This window comes from Panthera pardus, unplaced genomic scaffold, assembly GCF_024362965.1.
Source record: "Panthera pardus isolate Hobbes unplaced genomic scaffold, ASM2436296v1 HiC_scaffold_24, whole genome shotgun sequence".
Taxonomy (NCBI): Eukaryota; Metazoa; Chordata; class Mammalia; order Carnivora; family Felidae; genus Panthera; species Panthera pardus.
In genome coordinates, this window is record NW_026526810.1 from 123105441 (window position 1) to 123124192 (window position 18752).

Sequence of the window (18752 nt, forward strand, 5' to 3'; positions counted from 1 at the left end):
CCCCCAAATGTAGCCTCTCTTTTGGGGCACTGTCACCAAGTTTATGTCGGTTTAGATTTAGCTTTAAGACACTCATTCACCATTTATTTCAAAAAGTTTTCAAACTTAAGAAAGAATTGCAAAACCAGTACAAAGAATCTTCTTACGCTTACATCCAGATTCAATAAATGCTAACATCTTACATAACTGCAGTATAATTTTCAAGATCAGGAAATTATCATTGACATATTATTATCTATTCTCCATTTTTCTCCAAATTTCATCTATTATTCCTACTTCCTATTTCTGATTCACGATCCAATCAGAGATCGTCTTTAAGGTGCAGAATCTCAAAGTTCACAAAAAGCCCATAGTGAGTGCATCCCACCCCCATAATTTTTCTCTTTATCCTACCTCAAAACAAAAAGAGTTCTTGAGCAGAAGTTTCATTTAAATAAAACATCACTCCGACAATAAGAATGAGAAATTAGTTCAGAGCAACTGGCAAACCCAAGGTGGTAACCATGATAAGCAGGTTTTACATGAGAAGAAAATCAAAGGCTATTTCATGTGAATAAAGTCAATGTCCCCCATCACTCTTGGAACTAATTCACACACAGGCTGTGATGCTATCATGGCTATGGAGAAGAGCAAGGGAATTTCAAAGCAACTCAAGGCGTTAATTAAAGCAATTAAAACTTCCCTCTTCTGCTATAATTAAAGGAGAAGGAGCAGCCTTCTCTTTCAGCATGCGAGGGTCCGTGAGCCAGTCTTCCACCAAAATCTACAGAAGGACCAGTGCTCCCGTCACTTGGATGAGGCAGGTGTGCGCAGGTGTTCAACTCAAGGCCTGCACTTGGAAAGCAAATGTGGAATGCAGACCTTCATGCATTTTCTCACAAATTAGTGTTGCTACTCTCCTTGTAAATATTACAAGTTAAAATTTATACACACACACACATTTTCATACACCCGCATACATGAATTTACGTGCATCATCATCGTAAAGCTGCCACGTGTCCTTTGCGAACTAAAGTTTCACTACATAGGAAGGGCGTACTTAGGAAAAGCTAAAAGCAGAAAGGGCAAACCGGCTAATGGCTTCAGTGAAGAAATTAGAAGCAGCCTCTCACTAGCTGGAGGCAAATAGTTGATTTCTGTTCCACATACTGCTCTTGATCTTGGTGAAAGGACCTACGGGCCCAAAGATGCTTAGGTCGTAATGGGAGAGATAGACACATGCAAACATAATTATAAGATTTTGAGCTAAATGCAAAGATAGAGGTGAGTCCTGGCTGGTAGATAGGATGTGGTAAAGGGAGAGGAAGCCATACATGAGAGCAGACAGTATCCTTTTTGAGGGGAGCAGTTCTGTGGTAGCCTCATTAATTACAGGAGACCATGACTCATCACAGTTTAGCTACTGAACACTGATGACGGATATTCAACCTTTTCTTTATTTTACTATAAATGATCGTCTTCTATCAAAGGCCAACATTCCTCTTGTGCAGATTCTGTTTCTTCTCCCTTCTTCAAGGATACTGTTTCAGCAATCGTTTGCTCTTTCCTGAATTCACAGCCTTTCTTGCAGTACTGGATCACTCTAACTAGCATACGATAAAACTATTATTTTCCCATGTCAATAATAATAATAATAATAACAATAATAATAATAATAAACCTCTGCCGATTCTACAATTTCTTTCATTTAATTTTCCATTTTTTTTATTCTCCTTCCCAGAAGCACTCCAAAAAATTATCTACACTTGCTTTAATCAATTTTTCTACTCTTGTTAACTGTTAATCACACCGTGATCAGGCTATCAACTCTCAAGATTACCAATGACTTCCATGTTGCTAAATCCAGTGGTCACTTTAAGCTATGTGCCAGTTACTAGGACACAGCAGGTGCTCAAGCATCATTTGTTAAGTGCATGAATAAAAAATGTAGCTAACACATAATCAAAGAAGATCTTTCTAGGGGCGCCTGGGTGGCTCAGTTGGTCAAGTGTCCGACTTTGGTTCAGATCATGATCTCAGGGTTTGTGAGTTCAGGCCCCACCTTGGGCTCTGTGCTGACAGCTCAGAGCCTGGAGCCTGCTTTAGATTCTGTGTCTCCCTCTCTCTCTTCCCCTCCCTCACTCGTACTCTGTCTCTCTCTCTCTCTCTCTCTCACACACACACACACACACACACAAATATATAAAACATTTTTTAAAAGTTAAATAATAAAAAAAGATTTTTTTAAACTGTACAACATAGAGTTGTATATTCAGAGTAAAAAGTGAGGGTAATACTTGTAAAAAGTACTTTCAAAAGTGCTTAATGCATGAATCAAAATTTTACCAACCAATCAATTTTTAGACATGTCAGCATAAAATATGAGTCCTGCAATAAACAGTCAATGAAGTAGAAAGAAAATGTCTTTCACGTTCAAAGAGAAATTCATTTAAACAGCATAAAGAAAAAATGCTATCTGAGATACTTAAATTATTGCAAACTCATCTTTGGTGTTTTTAGGCCCAGGTAAAAGAGTATTCAGGGTGCCTGGATGGCTCAGTTGGGGTGCCTGGGTGGCTCAGTCAGTTCAGTGACCGACTCTTGATTTCAACTCAGGTTATGATCTCACGGTTCATGAGAATGAGTCCCACTTTGGGCTCTGCGCTGACAGCACAAAGCTTGCTTGGGATTCTGTCTCTCCTTTTCTCTCTGCTCTTACCCTGCTCATACGCACGTGGCCACACACACACACACATACACTCCCAAAATAAATAAATAAACATTAAAATAAAGAATAGTCAAGAATCCCAGAGTCGCAGAAGAACAAAGTCAAGAAACAAGGGAGAACTGAAGGGTGGGAAGGGGCTTCTATGAAGGTTGGCCAATAACCCTAACAACAACAACAATAATAATACAGTTAACATCTATTGAGCATTGAGCTATGTGTCCAATATTACTTTATGTATTTTGTATTTGTGATCTTTTTTTTTTTAACGTTTTATTTCATTTTTGAGACAGAGAGAGACAGAGCATGAATGGGGGAGGGTCAGAGAGAGGGAGACACAGAATTGAAACAGGCTCCGGGCTCTGAGCTGTCAGCACAGGGGCCCGATGCGGGGCTCGAACTCACGGACCGCGAGATCGTGACCTGAGCCGAATTCGGCACTCAACCAACTGAGCCACCCAGGCGCCCCTGTATTTGTGATCTTTATTCCATCTTCTCACCAACCCTTGGAAGTAATTAGAATTATTTTCCCTAATTTTGTGATGAGCAAGCTGAAGCCAAGAAAGTGAAGTAATTTGTCCAAAACCATGCAGAGTCTCTGCAGCTAGTATGAGATGGGCCAAGATTCACACCCAAAGAGTGTAAGCACAGTCAGATGAGGAAACTACAGTTCAGCTCAGAGTCCGGCAGATGCACAGAGTGTTCCATGTAACCCTCCCAAAGGCAGATCTCAGGAAGTCCCTCGGGCTGTTTCTCGGTAACAAGGCCAACACTCCTCTTAGTTAACTCATTGAGTTAGTATCAGGACCTGCATGGCACCTAAACAAGATGGGATTTACACGATTTACGGCTCTCATCTAAATCAGGACGTGGTCCCCAAAGATGAAAGCCTGTCTATTACCCCGCATCCCATTATAAAAAAACTCCTCCAGCAATTCATCCAAAAACAATTAATTAAAGAAAACCAGCTAATGCTTTCAACCTCCACAAATGAAATTAATTCATAATTAATAAGATAACAGCAATCCACTAGGCTGTAATCATTTAAACCAGTAAAGCAGGGTAATAATAAAGTAATCAATTTTATCTCTTACAGAAAGAGACCTTAACACATAGTTTATTTATGCGAAAGAAATATGGTCAGCCACCTGTAGGAAGTGACTGTAAGAAATTCATTAATCGAAAGGATCTTTGGGAGAGAAGTTTTCTTGTTTCAAAGTCAAAAGAAACTGGCATCCCTATTCTCTAATGTGAATATAGATAATTGAAGAATAACCTACTGCTGATAATCACCATCTATGTGATAGAACACATTTACAGAAGTTCTTAGTATAACATTTAATGGAGGCACAATCTGTATGGCTGTGAAAGTATAATTTTGGGAGAGCTAGTAGTCTGCAAATGAATTATAGAATTACACCTGCAACTTGCATTTAAGAGCACAACAGTGATAAGAAGAGTCCATGAAAAAGCTTGATTTATACAAACAATAGAATAGTGGTTACCAGGGTATGAGTGGGTGGGGGAAATGGGGAGGAATTGATCAAAAAGTGAAAATTTCCCATGAGAATATGACTAAATTCTGGGGCTCTAATGTACAGCATTAGGATTATAGATACAATATTGTACTATTATACCTGAAAGTTGCTTAAAGAGTAGATCTTAAATGTTCTCAACACACACACACACACACACACACACACACACACACTGGTAATACGTAATATGATATAGATGTTAGCTAACACTATGGTTGTTAGCTATACAATTGTATCAAATCAACACGTTGTACACCTTAAAGTTACATAATGCTATATGTCAATTTTATCTCAATAAAGTCAGGAAAATAAGAATCCATGAAAGAAGAAATTTTGGAAGTAAATATGTCTTAAGCATAGGAGCACTGGGCAAGATTTGAGGGAGATACAGGCCAGTTTAACAGAGAGTCACACAGCACCTCAAGATTCTGAAACTTTTATTCTAGGGAACTTGAAAGCAGATGTTACTAAAAGGATAATTTCATCAGAAAGAAATGGTCAAAGTAATCTTAATGAAAGAAAATATTACTGGGGATTGGGATTATTGTTTAAAATGTCAGACAAAGTATCCACAACCACATCTCACCATGCATGAGCCAATGCTAGGCTCATGTGAAGCACCAGAAAATCAGAAATATCAATGTCCTCTTGCCAGACTCAGGGTTCTTTCTCCCTTACACGCATACGTGTGGAAACTGTGGTCTTTCAGTGGAGTATGAGTCTGCTTAGATAGCGTTTAAGGCCATTTTCTTTCTGTTGTTAGAATTTGCCAACACCACATGAATCAACTGGTGTGGTATAGAATAAACACTTGGTATGTTAATAAGTTGGCTAGCATGTTTTCAACTTATTTATTAAAATTCTGTGTTGGGGGGCACCTGGGTGACTCAGTCGTTTAAGCGTCCGACTTTGGCTCAGGTCATGATCTTGCGGTTTGTGGGTTCGAACCCCGCGTCGGTCTCTGTGCTGACAGCTCGGAACCTGGAGCCTGCTTTGGATTCTGTGTCTCCCTCTTTCTCTGCACCTCCCCTGATCATTCTCTGTCTCTCTCTGTCTCTCAAAAATAAATAAAAGTTAAAAAAAATTTTAATTCTATGTTGGAAATGATGTCCAGCAAAGTGTCCTCAATGTTCTTCCCCAATATTGTAGGCCTATGCTAAAAAAAAAAAAAAAAAAAAAGTAATGAAAAATTTTATTTCAGGTTGGAGCCAGAAAAGATTTTCTTCTCTTTATTATAGCTTTCTTCAGGCATAATTTACATATTATGTATTTTACCGAAGGTAAGAAGTTTTGGATTTTTAATAAATTTATACATTGTGCAGTCATCAACAGAATCCAATTTTAAAATATTTCCATAATCCTCCCAAATTTTCTTGTGCCTATTTCTGGTCCATTCCTTTTCTTTCTACCAACTCCAGGAAATCACTCATGTTCTTACTGTCTCCACAGATTTACTTTTTTCTAGCTGTTTCACTGAAATCATTGGGTATGTGATCTTACATGTTGGCTTATTTTACTTAACATAACATCTTTGAAATTCATTCATACTGTAGCACGTATCAGTAGTTTATTTCTTTTCATTGCCAAACAGTGTTCTATTGTATAAATACCCCACATTTTGTTTACCCATTGATGGGCATTTCGATTGCCTCCAGTTTAAAGCTATTATGAATAATACTGCTAGGAACATTCCCATATTAGTCTTGGTGAGGACATCGCTTTTAATTTTTTCCAGATAGATACCTAGGAGTGAAAATCGGTTGGTTTTATGGAAGGCATATGTTTAACATCGTAAACTGCCAAATCTTTATCCAAAGTGGTCATACCATTTTATTTTCTCAGCAGTAATGTATGGTGACTCCAACTTTTCCAAATACTCACCAGACCATGATATTTTCAGTCTTTTGAAAGATATTGTCGTAAAGAATATGTAGATATAGATGTGTTGTATAATCTACATTGGGGAAATCTACATTATCCCAATGTCTAGTGATGTTGAGAAGCTTTGCATTTGCTTATTAATAATTTTTATGTCCTTGTATCATCTTTGGTAATATGTCTATTCAAATATTTTGCTCAATTTTAAATTGGCTGTTTGTCTTCCTATTAGCCAATTGTAAGGGTTCGTCATTCCAAATACTAATTAGTTTTCAGATACATAATATCCAAATATTTTCTTTCCATCTGTCATTTGTCTTTTCATTTTCTTAGCGGGGTCTTTTGAAGAGAAAAGATTTTAATTTTTGTGATGAAGTCAAATTTATCTAATGTCCTAAGAACTTTTGCCTAACTCAAGGTCAGAAACATTTTATTTTAGACATTTCATACTTGTAGCTCTTATATTTCGATTTGTATTCCATTTTAAATTCATTTTAATGGATTATGATTTACAGACAGAGGTTCTTGTCTTTGCATATGGATACCCAAAATTGTCCCAGTACTATTTGTTGAAAAAACTATCTTTTTGTCATTGAAATTTCTTTGCATCTTTGTTGAAAATCAAGTGACTTCCTGGAGGTCTCCCTCTGGACTCTTTATTGTGTTCCTTCTTCTACATTCTGGTGGTTTACCCAGTACTACAGCATTGGAGTGGCTTTATAATGAATCTGGAAACCAGGTAATACAAGTCTTCAGGTCTCCACTGCCATTGCAGACAAATTTCCCATCCGTCAAGGCTGTGTGGTGAGCTTGTCTAGCCCTTCTAAGGCTCTCTCAGTTCCTGGATCTTTGTTAAATTCATAGTAGGTCCAACCCCCTAACTAGGTCTACAACCTCGGGCTAACAGAGCTTTGTGTTTTCCTTGGTTCCTAGCAAGTTTGCTATTTTTCCCAGCAATGCCCAATGGGCATGAGTTTTCACTCTCTGCTTCAAACCAAACCCGGCCCCAAAGGCAGCAAAATGTCCTGTTTTCACAGCCAATCGTACCCTGATAAAAGTACTTTGCAGACTGAATTAGAAGGAGTGGATTAGGAGCAAACACAGGCAACAAGGCTGTAGACTCCCACACTCCAGTAACCACCCCCCCCCCCCCCAGTTTGTTTGCCTAACTTGATTTCCGGAGCAATGAAATGGTTATGTTTCACAATGAAGTCCAGTTTTCTATTTATTGTTTTGTGGCAAAGACTCACTGAACTCTACACCACCATGGCTGGAAATTCTGCCCCATGAAAAATATATTTAAGATATTTTTTTAATATTTAAGATTAAGATTTAAGATATTTAAGATTAAGATTTGTAAAAGTCGAGCCAGTTATCTAAGATAAGATTGCTGAATAGGGTTCCTCCTATTCTTGTTTTTTTATTCAAAAGACAGGCTGGCTTTATTCAAACAACCTAAAGTATAACCTGGTGTGGCAGAGGTAAGCCTTCTCTATGAAATCAACATAGGTCTTCAATAACAAATATGAGCAGGTAAACAAATATCACCAGGTATCTAAATTTTTTTCAAGCAGTATTACAAACAGAAAGGACAAATTTATTTTTTTCAATTAATAAACCAAGTAACTTGCCTTCATAAAAAGAAGGATATAGATATATTCTATTAATATCCCCAGAGAGATTTAAGAAAATATTACATCCATAAAACCAGTTGGTATGAAAAGGGAGCAATTAGGAATAAAGATCTCTTATGTGTGAAATTAAAATTAGATAGTACAGAAAATACATCAGAACCTGGAGAAAAGGGACAAGGAGAAAGATAACATGACAGAAAAGCAAGGGATATAAAAGACCAATGTCCATCCAATGAAACTCCAAGAAGACAGAATGAAAGAAATGGAGGAGAGATAAATAATTAAAGAAATAAAAGAAGACCATTTTCCGGAGTTGAAGAAATAAGTCTACATCTTGAAAGGACCCACAGGGGTTGAGTATGATACATGAAAGAGACCCATAAATTATAGAACACTGATAAAGCTATAGAACATTATAGAAGAAAATATCCTTACAATTCCAAAGTGAGGCAAGGGCAAGGTATCTATCTATACAAGAGTATATACAAGAAGTAGATTAATATCTGTAATCTCATCAGCAGTAATCAGTAAGTGGAAGACCATATGTTGCCTTTAAATTTCTAAGGGGGAGCACCTGGGTGGCTTAGTCTGTGAAGCATTCGACTCTGGATTTCAGCTCAGGTCATGATCTCATGGTTTTTGGGTTCGAGCCTCGAGTCAGGCTCTGCTCACGCTCTGTCTCTGTCTCAAAAATAAATACACATTAAAAAAATTTTTTGACGGTATGGCGCCTGGTTAGGATTCTCTCTCCCTCTCCCCTGTTTGCTCTCTCCTTCTCTCAAAACACATAAATAAATAAACTTTAAAAAAATGCTAAGGGAAGTTAATCTAGAATTTCAAACCCAAACCAGCCACAATAAAGATTAAAAACAGAATAAAGACATTTCTGCACATCCAAGTGCTCAGTCTCCTCCCTCATACACGCACCCTGCTTTCAAGGCTGTTGGTTTAGAAAGATGACCTTGTTTAAATACCTTCACTGGTCACACACCTAAAAGAGGCAATTGGAAGGTAGCCCTCCAAAGAAAACGTGTATCTGTACTCAAGTTTTCTATTTCACGGAGCAGGCAAATCAGTCTTTCTATTTTCCACAGCCAGTAATTCTCTGGTAATAAAGAAGAAAACATACAAAGGCTTCATAAAATAGCATTTTAGGGATTGCTGGTGGTTTGTTTATTTTTTCTTTTAAATTTCAGTTCAGGTTACAGGGCGCCTGGGTGGCTCAGTCGGTTAAGCGTCTGACTTCAGATCAGGTCATGATCTCACAGTCCGTGAGTTTGAGCCCCGTGTCGGGCTCTGTGCTGACGGCTCAGAGCCTGGAGCCTGCTTCAGATTCCGTGCCTCCACCTCTCTCTACTTCTCCCCTGCTCACGCTCTGTCTCTGTCTCAAAAATAAATACACATTAAAAAACTTTTTTAAATAAATTTTGGTTCAGGTAATCAACCAGGAATGTAATTCTGTTTCCAGGGGGTGAAAGAGTCCTTTATATATCACTTAGAAAGCTGTACTTCCTTTGGTCAATCTTGAAGCTATTTAAGATGATGCTAAGGGAGACCTAAAATAGCTATGAAATAAGAATACAATGCAAAATAATTTTCGAAGCATCCTATTTACAAACCATAGCCTTTGACCCATTAAGAGAAAGACCAATATTTGTTTTATGTATTCAATTTTAGTTTCTTGAGTACGTCTGAGTCTGTGCAGCAGATCTCACCTTCCCATCTGAGAGGATCATTTTTGTATCATCTGTTACAGAAATATACCTATAAACTCAAGTTGTTTTGTCATTTTTCAGTTACGAGGAACTTATAAAAGGTAATGTTTCTTAGCGATACAAGCGTGAAGGGCAAAGGCTATCCATCAGCCTGAAGAAATAGCAAAGGTTGGCAGTAGTCCCTTGTCAACCTTGGAGTCCCAAGAAAACCGTGACATTCCCATTCTGATAAAAAGTTAGCTCCTGATCTAAAATAGTTTCAGTCCTGGAAGTGTGTAGTGTAAACTTTTTCAGTAAAAGTTTAACTAAGTTTGGTCTCCAAGCATCTTTCAAGGTGCCATACACCATGAGCTACGCATACATCAGATGTTGTTTGTATTTGAGAAGAAAGGAAATGGAACTTCTTTACGATTTACCCGGAGACAGTGTACATGAAGCTTTTTACATAGGCTTTTGTTTAATCCCTTTAATATCTATAAAGTGCTAATAGTCTTTGTATTAGTCAGAGTTCTCCAGAGACATAGAACCAATAGGACATCTATTTTGATGTATATGTAGAACGAGAGTTATTTAAAGGTATTGGCTCACGCAACTATGGAGGCTTGGTGAGTCAGAATGTGATGGGTGAGGCTGACAGTCTGGAGACTCAGAAAAGAGTTGCAATTCAAGTCCAAAAGCAGTCAGACTTGAGACCCAGGAAGAGACCATGTTGCACTTGGAGTCCAAAAGTTGTCTGCTGCAGAATACCTTCCTGTTCAGAGGAAGTCAGCCTTTTGTTTTACCAGGCCTTCAACCGATTGGATAAGGCCCATCCACAGTGTGGCAAGCAATCGGCTTTATTCAAAGCCCATTCAATTTGAACGTTAACCTCATCCCAAAACATCCTCACGAGAACATCCAGAATCATGTTTGCCCGCATATCTTGGCATCATGGTCCAGCTAAGTTGACAAAATTAACCATAGCAGTCATATGTTACACAAGAGAAAATTAAAGATCAGAGACTCTAAGTAATGTATCAAATGTCACATGGGTAGTTAGGAGAAAGGTCTGGAACTCATAACAAAGCCCTGACTCCCTTGTATTGTAAATTCAATTTGCCCTCCTTTTCTATTAGATTATCAGTTATATGAGTTCAGGAGTCACATTTGTCTTTCTCATCATTATATTGCTCTTGCCCGATACAACTGCTGCTTCACGGTAAACACTAAAGACATATATATTAAATGAATGAGTAGTTGAGAGACACTTTCAGTGTTGAACTCAGATTCAGTGTGCATGCCATCCGTCTTCACCACCACCTGTGTTGGAAGGACAAACACAGTGCTATGGGCTACATCCCTCAATACTTACTGAATTAATTTATAAGCTGGAAATTCCACACAAACTTAATTGGTTTGTTTGTTTGTTTCATGGCTTTGTTTGGGCCCACCCATCTGCCTTCTATGGAAACCTTCGCTGAGTATTAACCACATATCAAAAGATTCCCAAGCTTCCCTTCCCCTGACACTTGCTTATCCCCACCTACCACCTGAAGGTAACCACTTTCCTGATGTGAACACCATCGTGTGGTTTTGTCTGTATTTGAACTTTACATAAATGGAACCAAAAAGTATACATGGCTTCTTCCCCTCAATATTATGTCTGTGAAAACCATCTATTTTGTTTTGTAGCAGTCGGTTGTAGAAGTATGGTAGTCATTGCCGCGTAGACCTCCGCTGCTTAGATATACCACGATTTATTGATCTAATCTCTTACAGATAAACATTTGAGTCGTTTTCAGTTTTTAGCTATTGCAGAGTGTTATTACGAGCAATCTTGATCTAATATTTGTGAACATACATACGCACTTCTGTGGGCATCTTCTTATACGTGAAATTTTTCTGATCATAGGGTGCATATATGATTAGCTTCAGTATATACTACTAAAAAGTTGTCCAAAGTGATCAGTGACGTTTGATACTCACAACAACCGTGTATGAGAATTTCATATGCTTTATGTATTTGTTAACACTTGGCATTGTCAGATTTTTCAATTTAGCTATTTCATTTGGTGTCTAGAGATGTTTAATTATGGTTTTGATTTTTATTTCCTTTATTATAATTGTTGTTAAGAACATTTTTTAAGTTCAATTAATTAATTATTTTTTTTAACGTTTATTTTTGAGAGAGAGAGAGACAGGTAGACAGACAAACAGAGCACAAGGGGGCAGGGGCAGAGAGTGATAGAGAAATAGAATCCAAAGCTGGCTCCAGGCTCTGAGCTGTCAGCACAGAGCCCAATGCGGGTCTCAAACTCACGAACCATGAGATCATGACCTGAGCCAAAGGCGGATGCTTAACCAACTGAGACACCCAGGTGCCCCTAAAGTTTATTTATTTTGAAAGAGAGAGAGAGAGAGAGAGCACAAATTGGAAAGGGGCAGAGGGAAAGAGAGAGAGAGAGAGAGAGAGAGAGAGAGAGAGAGAGAGAGAAACCCAAGCATGCTCCACATTGTCAACACAGAGCCCAATGTGAGGTTCAGTCTCACAAACTGCGAGATCATGACCTGAGCTGAAGTCAGATGCTTAACCATCTGAGCCACCCAGGTGCCCCAAGAACATTTTTACATGTTGATTGGCCATTTGGATATTCCTTTTTGTGGGCTATTTTTTGGTTTTCATTTTCTCGTTGAAACCCTTTATAAATTCTATCAAATATTTATGTACTCCAAGGTCATGAATATATTTGCCTATGTTATTTTTTAGAAGCTCTCTTGTTTCACATTTCATAGTTTCATCTATAATCTACTTGGAATTTATTTTTATATATATTATTTCTCTTTTATTTATTTTCATGTATATTTATGTGAAAACATTTAGCAGAAAGCCTGACACAACAAATAAATAACTAAATGTGAAACAAATGTAAGAAATCTATGTTACTATAACCATAAGTCTATGAAAGTGGATGGAACAAAAATGGAGATAAACCCAAACTTCAAAAAAATAGTCATCTACATTTCTCATAGATAAAGAGAGAAATATCACTCACCAACTCATCAAAAAAATAGGAACATTAACTTACAATGACAAAACATTACATTATACAATCTTGATGTGATATCATGATTCATCTAACCCCCAAAACTGTGGGAAGACAATTATTATCTATCAATCAATTTAAAATAGTAAGCACAGTGCCCATGAATCTTCCTTTTCCTTTTAGCTCTCTCTCTCTCTCTTTTTTTTAACTATCATTTACAGTTTTCATAATAAAAATAATACAGGACAATACAGTAGTAAGTCAATTCTTAGCAAGTCATAAAAATACAGTTTCTAGATGTAAAACGTTCTTTCTAGGGAAATCTCAGTTGCAAATAACAATAAAAATCAATTCAGTACGAAACTACGGTAAAACAAAGGAAGTTGAGCTTTGAGAATATAATCAAACAGCTTTATCACATACAGAGAAGCATTTTTCAAAAATAAATTGCATTCTTAGTAAAAGTTGTAATACAAAGAATAAAACTCTTTTCCTTAAAAATAAAAAAAAAACACTTTCAATTAGCAGACTAAAATGTGAAGTGGGGGGGGGGCAGGAAAAAGAAAACAAAGTCAGCATTTAGCCCTCTGGGAAAAGAATTGCAAACAAACAAGAAAGTTTAGAGAGAAGATGTATTTAGCCTTTGCCTTTTAAATAATGCCTTGGTATTACACTGCTTTTAGTTCTCACTGTAAAAACTTATCTAACCCAAGTTAATTACATTTCCAATGATAGTTGTGAGAGCAATTGCCAAGATTTACTACATAAATGACATATAAATTTAGTTGCAGAATAATTAAGTCAGAATTTCAGTCCATACATTAAGCAATGGAAGCATAATTACATTCTTATGGATTTAAAGCTTCACTTGCAACTCTTTAAAAATGGGTTCAACACAGATTCAGACTGCATTCACTTTCATTTATGACTTCTTTTCTTTCAATTATAATCGGGGGAAAAAAGCCTATAATTTAAGTAGTGCTTGGTAGGCCATACCACATGTTTTTTATATATTGGGACATCTGTGTGTATATTTCATGGTACTGGCGATAGCAAGGGGTGGCTTTGGGGATTGGGATGGGAGCAAGGGGTTTTGGCTTTCCCGTGAACTTCATCAGTGACTCCTCCTTTGCCTTCCCCAAAAGCCCTTTATTCAAAAATATATATCCTTGCCACGTTAATGGGGTTCGAAGCCAAGTATCTCGAAATTCTAACCAGATTTCTGCTCCTAATCCCGCCTCTATAAGTGGATATTCAGGAGCCACCTCTGGAGTTAAGATCCCAGTTAAATCTATAACCTTCTGTTAGACTTAACCCACTTTATTTTTAAAATGTTTCGCCTTTTAAATAATGCCTTGGTATTACACTATTACACAATAGTGCATTACACAGTACCAATGCTTGGCATCACTACATCATTATAAATGTTGTTATTTTCTGCGTAGCCAGATCCACTTTCTATTCACCACTTTTATTCTGGACCTAGTAACTGAACAGATGGCATTTTGTGGTATTTCATCTTTTACAGCTCCCTGGTTCCACAACGTAGGACAAGAAACAGAGGTTTCCCACCCAGAGGAGGAAATTTTAGTGTACATTGACTGCTGTCAGTTGATAAGCAATTGTTCTTTCATCCTCAAAAGAGAAAAAAAGATCTGCAGCTATTAATTAGTGTATGGCAAGATTGATTAAGCAATGCAGTGTCAATTAACACATTTAATGTGGAGGAAGATGATATCTAGCCCTTAATTGATATCCTGTTATTCTTAAAAGTTATATGATGAATACGAATGAAGCTAGCTAATAATCTACTTTTCTATTCTTCTCCCTTGACTACCTAACAGCTGAGTTTTCTACTCCCACCGTGAAGTCTCATTGACTGTTTCTCCTAGCAACCAGTTTATATTTAATCATGTCCAAGATCAGACTTACAGAGAGGCAAAAAATGTAATGGTGATATCTGAATCATCACAAGGTAGGCAGACAAAAAGGCCAAGTTTGCATTTATGTGCTTGTTGCATATAGAATTGGCTAGTTGGGATTAACATTTCTTTAGGTCTGATTGAGAGCTGAGTCAATCATTTTACACACACCCAATTCTTGTCACTGTCAGAGAGGTCCTCAATCCAGCAGTAGACACTTTGCCCGGGAGCTTGTTAGAAATGCAAACTGTAATATGGACGAGATTCCTAGGTTATCTGAATATTCATTATATTTTGAGAAGTGCTCAACTCCTGCTGTCATTTGAAATGCCTTACTGACGGGTCTTTCACCAGTGCCTCAAGAGGCAAAGAAGCAAAGTGCTTGCTATTCATTTCCCCATTGGTACACAGCCCACTTTGTTCTTAAGCTTCAAATCCTGCAAGTACAATATTATTCCCCTACCATTTAGTCACCGTGGCGGGATTATTCTTTGTTTTGACATTCTCTTCATATAATTGAAATAACAGACACTGAACACTGACTAACCTTAGGACACAATCGATGTTTGTTCCTCTTGCTTCAATTTCAAGATCTCCCCAAAGGCACAAGAGGATTCATTTTGATTCAATTCGATAAACACTTTGGGGTGTCTACTCTTGGCAAGACTTTGATCTAGGGGCTGGAGATCCCACTCTAAGGAATTCACCATCTATTATGGGAAACAGCCTCATTAGCAGAGCATCAGGACACAGATTTGCCTGAGAAGGAGCAGAAAGGGCGGCAAACCATAAGAGACTCTTAAATATAGAGAACAAACTGTGGGTGATGGAGGGGGAAGGGAAGAAGGGAAAATGGGTGATGGGCATTGAGAAGGGCACTTGTTGGGATGAGTACCGGGTGTTGTAGGTAAGCAATGAATCACGGGAATCTACCCCAAAGTCGAGAGCACACTGTATTCACTGTATGTTAGCTGACTTGACAATAAATTATATTAGGAAAGAAAAGAAAAGAAAGGAGAAGAGGAGAGAAGAGAAGAGAGGAGGGGAGGGGAGGGGAGGGGAGGGGAAGAAAGGAAAGGAAAGGAAAAGAAAAGAAAAGAAAAGAAAAGAAAAGAAAAGAAAAGAAAAGAAAAGAAAAGAAAAGAAAAATCTTTGCAGAGCTGGAATTCTAGGAACAGTTCTGGTAAGAGTTAGGGGGCATTGGAGGCAGAAAGCACAGAAGCACCAGATAGCTGGAGAGTTTGGGGAACCTCTGGAGTATTATGAGGGTGGGTGAGGCTGGAGACAAAGGCAAGTCCAGCCCATCAAGATCAGGATAATAAAGATGGTCGCTGGCTTTTTGACATTCCTCTAAAAATTTAAGTTTATTTTCCAATGTAGAGAAAACTGTAGGACAGAATTAAATTCTAAGCTCTTTAGAAATGACTCAGGGGCCACATGGATGGCTCAGTCGGTTGGGCAACCAATTTCACTCAGGTCATGATCTCACAGACAGTGAGTTCGAGCCCCACGTTGGGCTCTGTGCTGACAGCTCAGAGCCTGGAGCCTGCTTCGGATTCTGTGTCTCCCTCTCTCTCTGCCCCTCCCCGCACTCATGTTCTCTCTCTCTCTCTCTCTCTCTCTCTCTCTCTCTCTCTCTCCAAGAGTAAATAAACATCAAAAAAAATTTTTTTGAAGAAAAAAAAGAAAGGATTCAGGAAGTTTTCTAGTATTTATTCCATTTCTAGTGTCATCCATGAAATTTTCGCATTATTTGCATTCTTGAAACAGTAGCTTCTGACTTGTTAACCACCTACAACTCTTGTTTGTTTGTTTGTTGATTAAAGTGTCCCATACAGAGAAAATCTTTCTGAAGATGTTCTATACCAAAATCATTGAACTCATTAGGCATGGCGTTTATGACCAAAATCATGGGCATTTGCGTTGTTTGCATATGAATTTTGGGTCTTTTGTGGGGTCTAGGTGGCTCAGCCTGTTGAATGTCCAACTCTTGATCTTGGCTCAGGCTATGATCTCACAGTTTGTGAGTCTGAGCAATACGCATCGGACTCTGCACTGACAGCTCAGAGCCTGCTTGGCATTCTCTCCCTCTCTGCCCCTCCCCTGTTCTCTCTCTGTTTCTCTCTCTCTCTCAAAATAAGTAAATAAACATTTAAAGAAGAGAATTTTGGAAACATTGATTATCTGTGAATGCCTGGAGATCAGGAACCATTGATGTCAACTAGTACAATCCTCATTTGGGAACAGAGTGTTTCCTTCAGCTCCCTGAGCAGTTATCAGCTTCCCTCCTACCCCCAGCTCCCTCATCTATCTCTATGGATGCCTGTGCCAATAATTTTAAGATTGCTTGAACGTAAGCATGCCTAAGGGACAAGATTCAAGAAGACAGACTGTCACCTAATAAAATAGAGAGAATTCGTACAAATAGAAAGATCCAAAAAATGTCTTAGTACCTATAACAGGGGTTTGGGGGTGTGGGGTTTTTTTAAATCTCTTTTATCTGGTCAGTCTCCTCCCACAATCTTCTAAGCTGCTTTAAGGAATGATCCCCTAAGAGAAAGAGTCTATTTCAAATCCATTTCTGGATCTCTAGCCTTTAGCCCAGTGCTTGACATAGTAACCACTTAGGACACTTCCAGAGAGTTATTTGCATAATAAAATATGCCTAACATCACAATTCACATCGCTGTTTTTTTTACTTCTGCTTTTAGGCATTATTTGCTAGGCTTAAGCCTTTCTTTTTTTATGTGTGTGTCAATTTGTTTCCTTGTAAGAATACGCGAGGAGGAGATGTTTTTATCCAAATCTGTGATTAAATATAATTCTTGGAGGAGAAGTTTTCAACTAATGTGTGGCCAGGAAACCTAGCAAACCCATCAAGCCCCTACATCCCAGGGGAGAATGGAGGCTGAGACAAAAGGAGATGAAACAAAGGAATGTCAGCGTTGTCTCCCTGTGGTGGACAAGAAGGTCTGAGACATAACCCAGGGTGCCCTCCTACAGGCTGAAATCATAGCGGCCAGCTAAATAATCTCAGAGATACTGCCTGGAGTTCAAGAAGGCGAATTGTAAGACATTGAAAAGAGGCCCTCTTTCACACACAGAAGTAAATGTTTTCAATTGTTAGGCTCATGAGGCCGTACAGGCCAAGAGTAGAAACAGATGAAGGTTTGGGGCACCTGGGTGGCTCATTTGGTTGAGCATCCAACTCTGGATTTCAGCTCAGGTCATGATTTTGTGGTTTGTGAGATCGAGCCCGAAGGCAGGCTCTGCACTAAGAGATTCCCTCTCCCTCTCTCTCCCTCTGCCCTTGCCCCATGTGTATGTTTTCTCTCTCTCTCTCTCTCTCAAAATAAACAAGCAAACTTTAAATACATAGATAAACAAGCTAAGGTTTAAGATAAAGTATACCTAATAGTACTCAGATATTGGCATCATGCCTCATGATGAAAATGTTTTCATGTTCTTTATCTTACCTGGATTCTAAGACTCAAACTATCTAGAAGATGAATATTTTTATCTTCATTCTGCAGATGAGGAAACATAAGCCCAAAAGGGTAAAGAACTTGCCCAAAGTCACATAGCTTTTAAGTGGCAGAGTGAGATGAAAATCTGGGTTGTTACCAATCAAGAACGTTGAAAGAAGTGGGCAGGAAGGAGGCCATGGACAGATCGCAGAGAAGTGAAGGGGAAGGGGTCACTCTCCCATTTTTATGATGAGTTTAAGAGAAGATGACAATACTTAAGCTTTGAGCTGGCTCAGTGAAGACCACGAGTACCCCGGGAGGCATTCAGAGGTGTTTCACCAAAGCAGGACTCCATATCAAAACCGATAAACACTTTAAAGAAATTGAAATGATGCACTTATTAAACAACTCTCTGAACTTTAAATATGCAGAATACATTGTATACTTCCAGGAGGCTGGATATGTCATCGTCAGCACTTCCCGAGCATTTTATTTTCATAGATGGCTATAAACATCTTGCTGAAACTACGAATCCACAGGAATCGTGAGCTAGGAGAACGACAGATCTGAGCACGGGTGGCATGGTGCTGGAGACAAAAGTGCAACAGTGATTCAGTGGCATGGCCCTTCTCTGCTGGGACTATAGAGGCCTGCAGAAGCAGCATCCCTCCAGACGACCTCTTTGAAACAAGCTTCACGCAGGATGTTCGGTCTTTTGCTCTGCAGCTCATGGTTACCTGGATACTCAGTTTCTATCAAGCACTATACCTTTGACCTTCAGGCAACTCTCAATTTTCCAAGGCAAAGAACCATCACCCCGTCTACATACAGTTCATGAGAAAAGTAAACCGTGTAACATTTGTGGTACAGC